Below are 7,624 nucleotides of genomic sequence, written 5' to 3' on the forward strand. Positions count from 1 at the left end.
CTTGAAAATGTGTAAAGCGTGACGAGCCCAGCTTTTCCACAAAGACACACGCACACACACACACTGATAGTGTTTTTATGCATGTTAGACAAACAGGTGCGGTAACCTCATGAGGCTGTCTGAGCTGTTGGAGGGTTGACAGTGTAGGCGCAATAGTTACATTAGGTCACAGCAGTTGGAAGGCTGGAATAACAAATACTATCTCACTTACACATGCACACAGACACGGCTGCACCTGTGCTTTGCTGTTCAAAATAACAGAAATATATTGTGTGAGAGAAACCACTGAGTGGAGTGATGCATACAAAGAAAATATGTGTGAGCAAATGTCCACAAGGGAATGTGTGAAAATGGGTTTTTAAGCAGGAGAGAGAATGAAAACCAGAGAGTGTGAAAAAGAGTGGGGTTGACGGGCCACTCTTCTGACTCGTAAGAAAATTAAATAAACAACAACTTCTCACTCCAGCTTTCACACTCGATGTGCAACTCAACCGAGTCTATCGGAGATGGCGTAAGGTGTCACTGTTTAGTGCTCGGGAGAATTTTCCTTCTTGTTTCCTGTTCCCATGGCAACTGAGCGATGACCTGCGGTGACCCCCGAGGACTGGAGAGGGAAGGAGGTGAAGCTGTCATTTAGTACAAGGCAGAAGATGACGGCGAGGCGTTCATCCTTTCCAGCAGGTCATTAAGCTCAAGTCTGTAATCAGGCTTCATATTAAATATGCTTTTCATTGTCGTTGCTTTTATTGCACAACTAATCAGGTATAAATTCCTCAACGAGCCTGAGAATATGATCAGTCCTCCTATTTTTATAATGTACGTCATTCCATTCTGCTTCTCGGATGTGATATTTTTGTGTTTGCATTCAGGGCTACCCTTTCCTCTCTCTATTCTTTTTCTGTCACTATTCTGTGTGTGTGTGAGTGTGTGTGTGTGTGTGTGTGTGTGTGCGTGTGTGTGTAAAAGCTCGTAGCACTGCTACCTGTATCTCAACAGGCCCTGTTGTCTCATTATCAGAGTGACATTTGTGCCGTCCTGTGGAGCCATCTGGATGCGTCCCACACACATGTGAGAGAAACCAGCCTGGGTTTGGATCTGACTCACATCAAACAGCCTCTCTGCCCACACACACACACACACACACACACACACACACACACACACACACACACACACACACACACACACACACACACACACACACACACACACACACACACACACACACACACACACACACACACACACACACACACACACACACACACACACACACACACACACACACACACACACACACACACACACAGACAGACAGCACAAACAGAGCAGTTTCCAGAAGCTAATATGTGACATTTAACGAAGAGTGAGGTGACAGAGAGAAGCTTCACATTCGGACTTTCCCATCACAACAATGGAAGCTCTCCGCTAAAAGCTGCACACAGAGGTGTGGACAGCTGTGGATAAAAAGAAAGAAAAGGTGTTACCTACCCTTATCAATGTCAGTGTTGTCGGCGTGTTCAAATATGGACTCGTCTATATATGGGAGCGCCTCATGGTGGAAATGAATGTTTATATAAGTGCTGCAAGTTTGAATTGTGAAACCGTGTTTGTGGCTCAGATGCACAGAAACGATAAACAATAAGAAGCAATGATCTGTTTAAATGGTCCAACATATCTAAAACAAATTATAATGACAGAAAAAACAATTGTCACTGAAACATTTTTTATGGTCTTGCATGTGTAACATAGTTTGGGTGTATAAGGAGTGAAGAAGAAAGGCAAAGGGCCTGTGTGACTCAAACACAGAGGAGATCGATGACTGTGGGCGTGTTAATTCGAAAATGCTGTATCTCAACCAATTTGATATCCTGGTTTCAGAGCGAGCTGTAACCTACTGAAGGGGACAAAATGACTGTTGTTCGACATTTATGAAAAGACCAAATGCAGTTTCGCTCTGACTGTGTCAGTGCACTGAGCTGTAGAAAAACACAAGCGCACGCACACACAAGTGAACCCAGAGACTTTGAAGTCAGCATAGTAAGTTCGTATTTCATAAATGCAGTTTGGTTTGGTGTGTATGCACATAAACAACCTTTTGGTCCAGAGCTCTCTGTGCAAAATCTAGGGTCTGCAGAGGACATTACCTGAGTATCTCTAAGTGTGCAGGCAGCAGAATGCTGCTGTGACGTTTAAGTGACATGCTAAAGCTCTGCTGCATGCAATATAGGCCTCTCTCTATCCCCTTCATATCTCTCTCCCTCTCTCTCTCTCTCTCTCTCTCTCTGTCTTTCCCTCCTACCTTCTCTCATCTATAATTGATTGCTCCCACTGTACCAACTTCATTTGCTGGCTGTGAATAATGAATGAGACACGGAGTGGAGGCGCTTTTTCCTCTCCACTGGTTTGATACCCGATTAGCCGTTTACAGTGTACCCGTGCTATCCGTGACCAGGCCTGGGGTTCCCAACGTGTGCCACCAAATCAAAGAGGTGCTGCCAAGAAAGGCTGCTCTGCCTTGGGGAGGGAAAGCATGATAGCATGAGGGTGAAAAAAACAAACAAAAACTTCTATTGATTAGCGTTATAAGGCTCATCATTTAGGACCAAGCAACAATAACTCAGTGAAGTGGCAAATATATTGAGGCTCTGAGGCGGTGAAGCAGGGTCGTTGTATGGAAATGAACTCTATGACTTACAGTGAATGTTTATTTCCCATTATAGCAATCTCACACTCTAAGCATCCTCACACACACACACACACACACACACACACACACACACACACACACACACACACACACACACACACACACACACACACACACACACACACTACATACTGTCCCTTGCACACAAACACGCACACACACACACACGCAAGCCCACTCCCGCAGAGACTAACTGTTCTCTGGCGTGGTGACATGTGCTCTTTTGTGGCGCACGCCATGTGATGCATATTCTGCTTACCTTCTGTACACGGCTCAATGGACTTTCAAGTGATGTCCAACACACATGCACGCACACACACACACACAACAAAATTATTAATAGACTGTTGTAGTCCCGCAATGTGCAAGATACTTTTTGTTGTCAAACAAAGCAATTGAGAACTCAGTGGTGAAAGATGGTGATGCTTTTTTTAAAGGGGTAAATATACCTCAAAAGACTCAAAAAGGCTGGAGAATGGGAGCCGACGTGAGTGGCATCCAGTCTCTCTCCACCCCCGTGAGGCCTTCCTACCTACTATCCCATGCACATGCCCACACACACATCCTCATTCATGAGAAACAGAGACTGCTGACACAGAGACGCAGAGAAATGGAGCCACATTTTTTAACCGGTCTGTTGTCGGAAAAAAAGTTGTAATGGACAGAATGGGCTCGGTGTGGGCAGCAGAGGGCTGACGACACAGCAGCTGCTCAACTTTCTGCAACCTGATGGAGTGAGTGCATGTTTGTGTTTAGAGGAGCTATGATGATGATAGCGATGATGGCATTGCCATAATGAATGTGTGGAGGAGGAAAACAGCAGCGAAGATGAAGTGAAGGATAAAAATGAGGATATCTGTAATGTTTTCCGTCTTCAGAATCTCTTGAAGCACAAGTCTTCAGTACTTGAACACTCGGAATTTCCTTGACCATCTGCATATCTCAGCTCTCATATCTTTCTGTCACCTCCCTTGTTTCTGCCTGTCTTGTTCTCTGGCCACACATATACACTTCAAATGAGACAAGCTGTAACACAGAGCGACCTTGAGTGTCTGTCTGAACCTTATAGAGACAGAGACTGTCTGAGCCTGAATAAGTCTCGGTCTGTAAAGGTAGATACACAGAAGCTCAGTTATAAAGAGAGACTGAGGGATGGTTGCGAGAGAAAAGACGAAGAACACAAGAGAGCGAGGGTGCGTGAGAATGAGAGATGGAGCCTACTGTAGGGAGCTGGAGGGAGATGGAGACAGAAAGCAAGAGAGACGGAGGGAGAATAGATGAGCATGAGAGTGTGTGAGAGAGATAAATAGAGACGGAGCGAGCAGGAGGAGGGGGAGAGTGTAAACAGCAGAAGGTTCACTGGGTTCAGTGTGCAGTAGAGGAGCTGAAAGATGGGCGTCAGAACTCAAAGCCCAGGGGGCTGGATAGTGGTGCGTGACTCACATACTCATGCATACATTTACACACTCACACACATGCACATGCTCGCTGGCAAGTGCTGTGCAATGAGAAACATCCAAACGCTATTTTATTTCCAAACGTGAAGTGTTACACATGCGAACTCCGCGGAGATAATCTTAGGCAAAAGTAACGGAGGTATTGCAAACATGTCGCATGTCAACACGTCATTCAACTTTTTACTGCGTTACCATTCCTCCCAGGCCACATGGACCACATAGTGCTGTAATGGTGAGCAACTCGCGAGAATGTACCCGGTTGGGGGTCTTTCAGTGTGGAGTTTGCATGTTCTGCTGCTGGGATTTCTTCGTTACTCCCGCAATCTCAGAAAACATGTCAATTTAAATTCCCATGTTTGATTGTTGCTGTGTGTTGTTCTCTGTCTCTTGCCTGCCCTGTAATAGACCTGTTGAGGGTCCATCCCGCCACATACACATGTTTTGTGAATGCGTGGCAGATACGTATACCATTTCTATCGCACAACTATGTCATCCTCTGTGATTTTTTTTCTTCTTTTTAAATTATAACTTATTATTATACCAATAATTATACTTCACATCACGTAACTGTGATATCAAATATAAAAAAACCACTTGGCCTTGATATTCAAGGGTCACGGAAACAATTTTAGTGTACAGTTTACTGTCATATCAGGAAATGACTAATGTCCACAAGAAAATACTAAGTTCGCTGCTGCATATCAGTGGCAAGGCGCAGCGTGACGAGTCAAACCAATACTGTCAGTCTCCCAGTCCCAGTCGCTGGCTTCCTCCACATGAGTCACTGGATCTCATTTAGACAGTGAAAAACACCGCACACACTTGCAGAACTGACAACACTAATCATCATGCAGACCCAAATCTGATCCTTCAAAGCACACACTTTCACAGCTTGTCTGCGTAACACAGTCAAAGAAACGTGGATGCTTCAAAATCCAGATTTTAGTCAGTGAGCTATATTAAAAACACAAAACAGACCCACAGCTGAGAGAAAGTCACGAAACAACTGAGTCAAACCAAAGTGATCTCACTGCTGTCAGAAAGTTTTTTTTTTTTTTAAATGGCATAACAGGTAGATATACTGTAACTGTCAGAGCTCCTGCTGGCAAGGACAAACAGAGCGTATTGAGAGCAGTGGTCGCATTTAAAATGCACTGCTGTTTTCAAAGAGGCCGCCAATGACTGTATTACAGTCTAACATAGTTTGGCAAGACAAAAGCTCTTGTTTCTCACAAAGGTTGTGCATCTCACAGCTGAAGCAAGCATAATCTTAACAACTTTCCAGACTCACAATGGCTAATTAACACCTTGACAGAACTGTGCGCTCCTATCTCTGTGAACAAAGGCATTGCTGCTGTCGCCTCTCTGTCCTGCTACATTTAGCAAACAGCACCTAGATACAGTCTAACAGGGAGGCTCGGAGGCACAAGTTTGAACGCTGGCAGGCAGGTGTGCATGTTCGTGCACGTGGCTCTTGGATGTCTGTTGCCATGGTGACCCCCAGAATATCCCCACACTGCACAATGTGATATTTTTATTAAAGTTTGAGCGCTTTGACTTCACTGTCTGGTGAGGCTGCTGAGATGCAAAGTGAAGATTTTTTTTCTTCAGTCCTGTTCCTGAGGCTCAATGGAGCCGTGTGTTCTTCAAATCCAGCAGCTCATGTCGTCAATCTCGGTCTTCATGGGTAAATCAAAGGGTTATACTGGTGTCGAGGGAATTCTTACTGGTGACCAGGAATGGTGTGATTGAGAAGATGGAAGTACATGTGTTTGTGACTCTGTGACTTGTGCATGTCCATGCACAAATGTGTGTATTCACCACAGTGTGACTCACATACCACATCAGAGACGATGCAGCAGAAAACTGAGACAACACAGTTTCAAAGAGGAAACCAGCACTGATAAAGCTGAAAGAGCAACAGGCACAACACACACATACATGCATTACACTCATGCACATGCACACAACACCTCACACTGGGAATCCCCTTTTGTTCACCTGAATGAATTAAACCCAGGAGGATCTGTAACATAAAGCAAACTGTCATTTACTTTCCATACTGGAGAGAAAATTAAAGCTTCCACAGTCTTCTTGGAGCTGTGATAAAGTGATGTCGGAAAGATTTTTTTTTCTTTTTAACACTCAGTGCATACATGTTCTGCAGTGCTCAAACATTGAAATGTAATACACAGAAGTTACCAGCAGAGGTCAATACCAACTCACGAAAGAGTTTACAGTATGTACAGTGAAGGGGAATATCTTCGCTCAAGATCTGAGAAATGTCAAGCATCGTTGGTCTTCCTGTCAAACCCAAGAGTTCGACACAGCATCATTTGGGTTATTCCAGTTATAAACACAGGATTGATAAATAAATCAAGTCGCGTGTAGAGATTAGATTAGCTGTAAAGCTGGGAAAGCAGGAGAATATATAGGGAGAAGAAATTTAGAGTTTATAGATGACCACAGTGACATAATGAAATAGAACAGGCCATAAATCATGTCTTATTATCCTCCTTTATCTCCTGACAGGGTCGGCAATGACTTTTCCAAGACATTAGTGGTTGGACTGAAACAGCTTCTTCCAGCTGAAGTGTGACGTAATTGGCTGTTAGAAGCATCTTATTAGGGAAGGGGGAGTTGGGACCTGCAGGGATCCACGATGCTAAGTGCCAATTAACCCGACCCTATGTGACAGTCTTCCGGTGTGCTTCTGCAACAGTGTGAGTATTTGTGGGGATCTGTGTGTTTTTAATTATGTGCTTGTATATGGGCATGATTACATATTACGACGTGGGTTGTTCACGCATACATTTAAAAAACAAAAGTCAAGCAAAGCTATAAAAAAAACAGGTTTGATGTAAAAAAAAAAAAACAAAAACAAAAAAAACCAAGCAAAATAATGACATAATTTCCCAAAAGAAATTCTGTGCAAAAGTTGAGCCTCAACAATCTGCTCCACACTACAAAAGGATTATGGGAGGATATATCAAGCACAGAAAAACCTTTTGCTGACATCAATACATAATTAATGGAATTACTTTCTCATAAGCCGTCACACTTAAATGTGAGCAAATCATTCATGAAGGTCTCACCTCTTAATTACCCATTAACTTTACAGTTGTAAAATGCTTTGTGGATTCTGTGTGGCTTCTTTTTTGTCCCAGAAGGCAATGATCAAACTGTTGCCTGAAGAATTGAACAGCTGCACTAAAAGGATAAAGTGATACCTGTAGAACATTTATATCGATCAAATAGTTTCTTGGTATTAGCCCGGCCATTTGTAATACATTATGAGTCCTTGAATAATGAATTAGCATTTTATAAACGTAAGGGAATTCCAATTTTTTTTTACACAGTGCATTCATTTTGACAACGTAGTGAGTAAAATGTATTCAAACAACGCTGGCTGTAGCTCAGGAGGAAATCCTTTTTTACATGTGCAGTTTTCTGAAAG

The sequence above is a fragment of the Blennius ocellaris genome, assembly GCF_963422515.1.
Source record: "Blennius ocellaris genome assembly, chromosome: 5".
NCBI lineage: Eukaryota > Metazoa > Chordata > Actinopteri > Blenniiformes > Blenniidae > Blennius > Blennius ocellaris.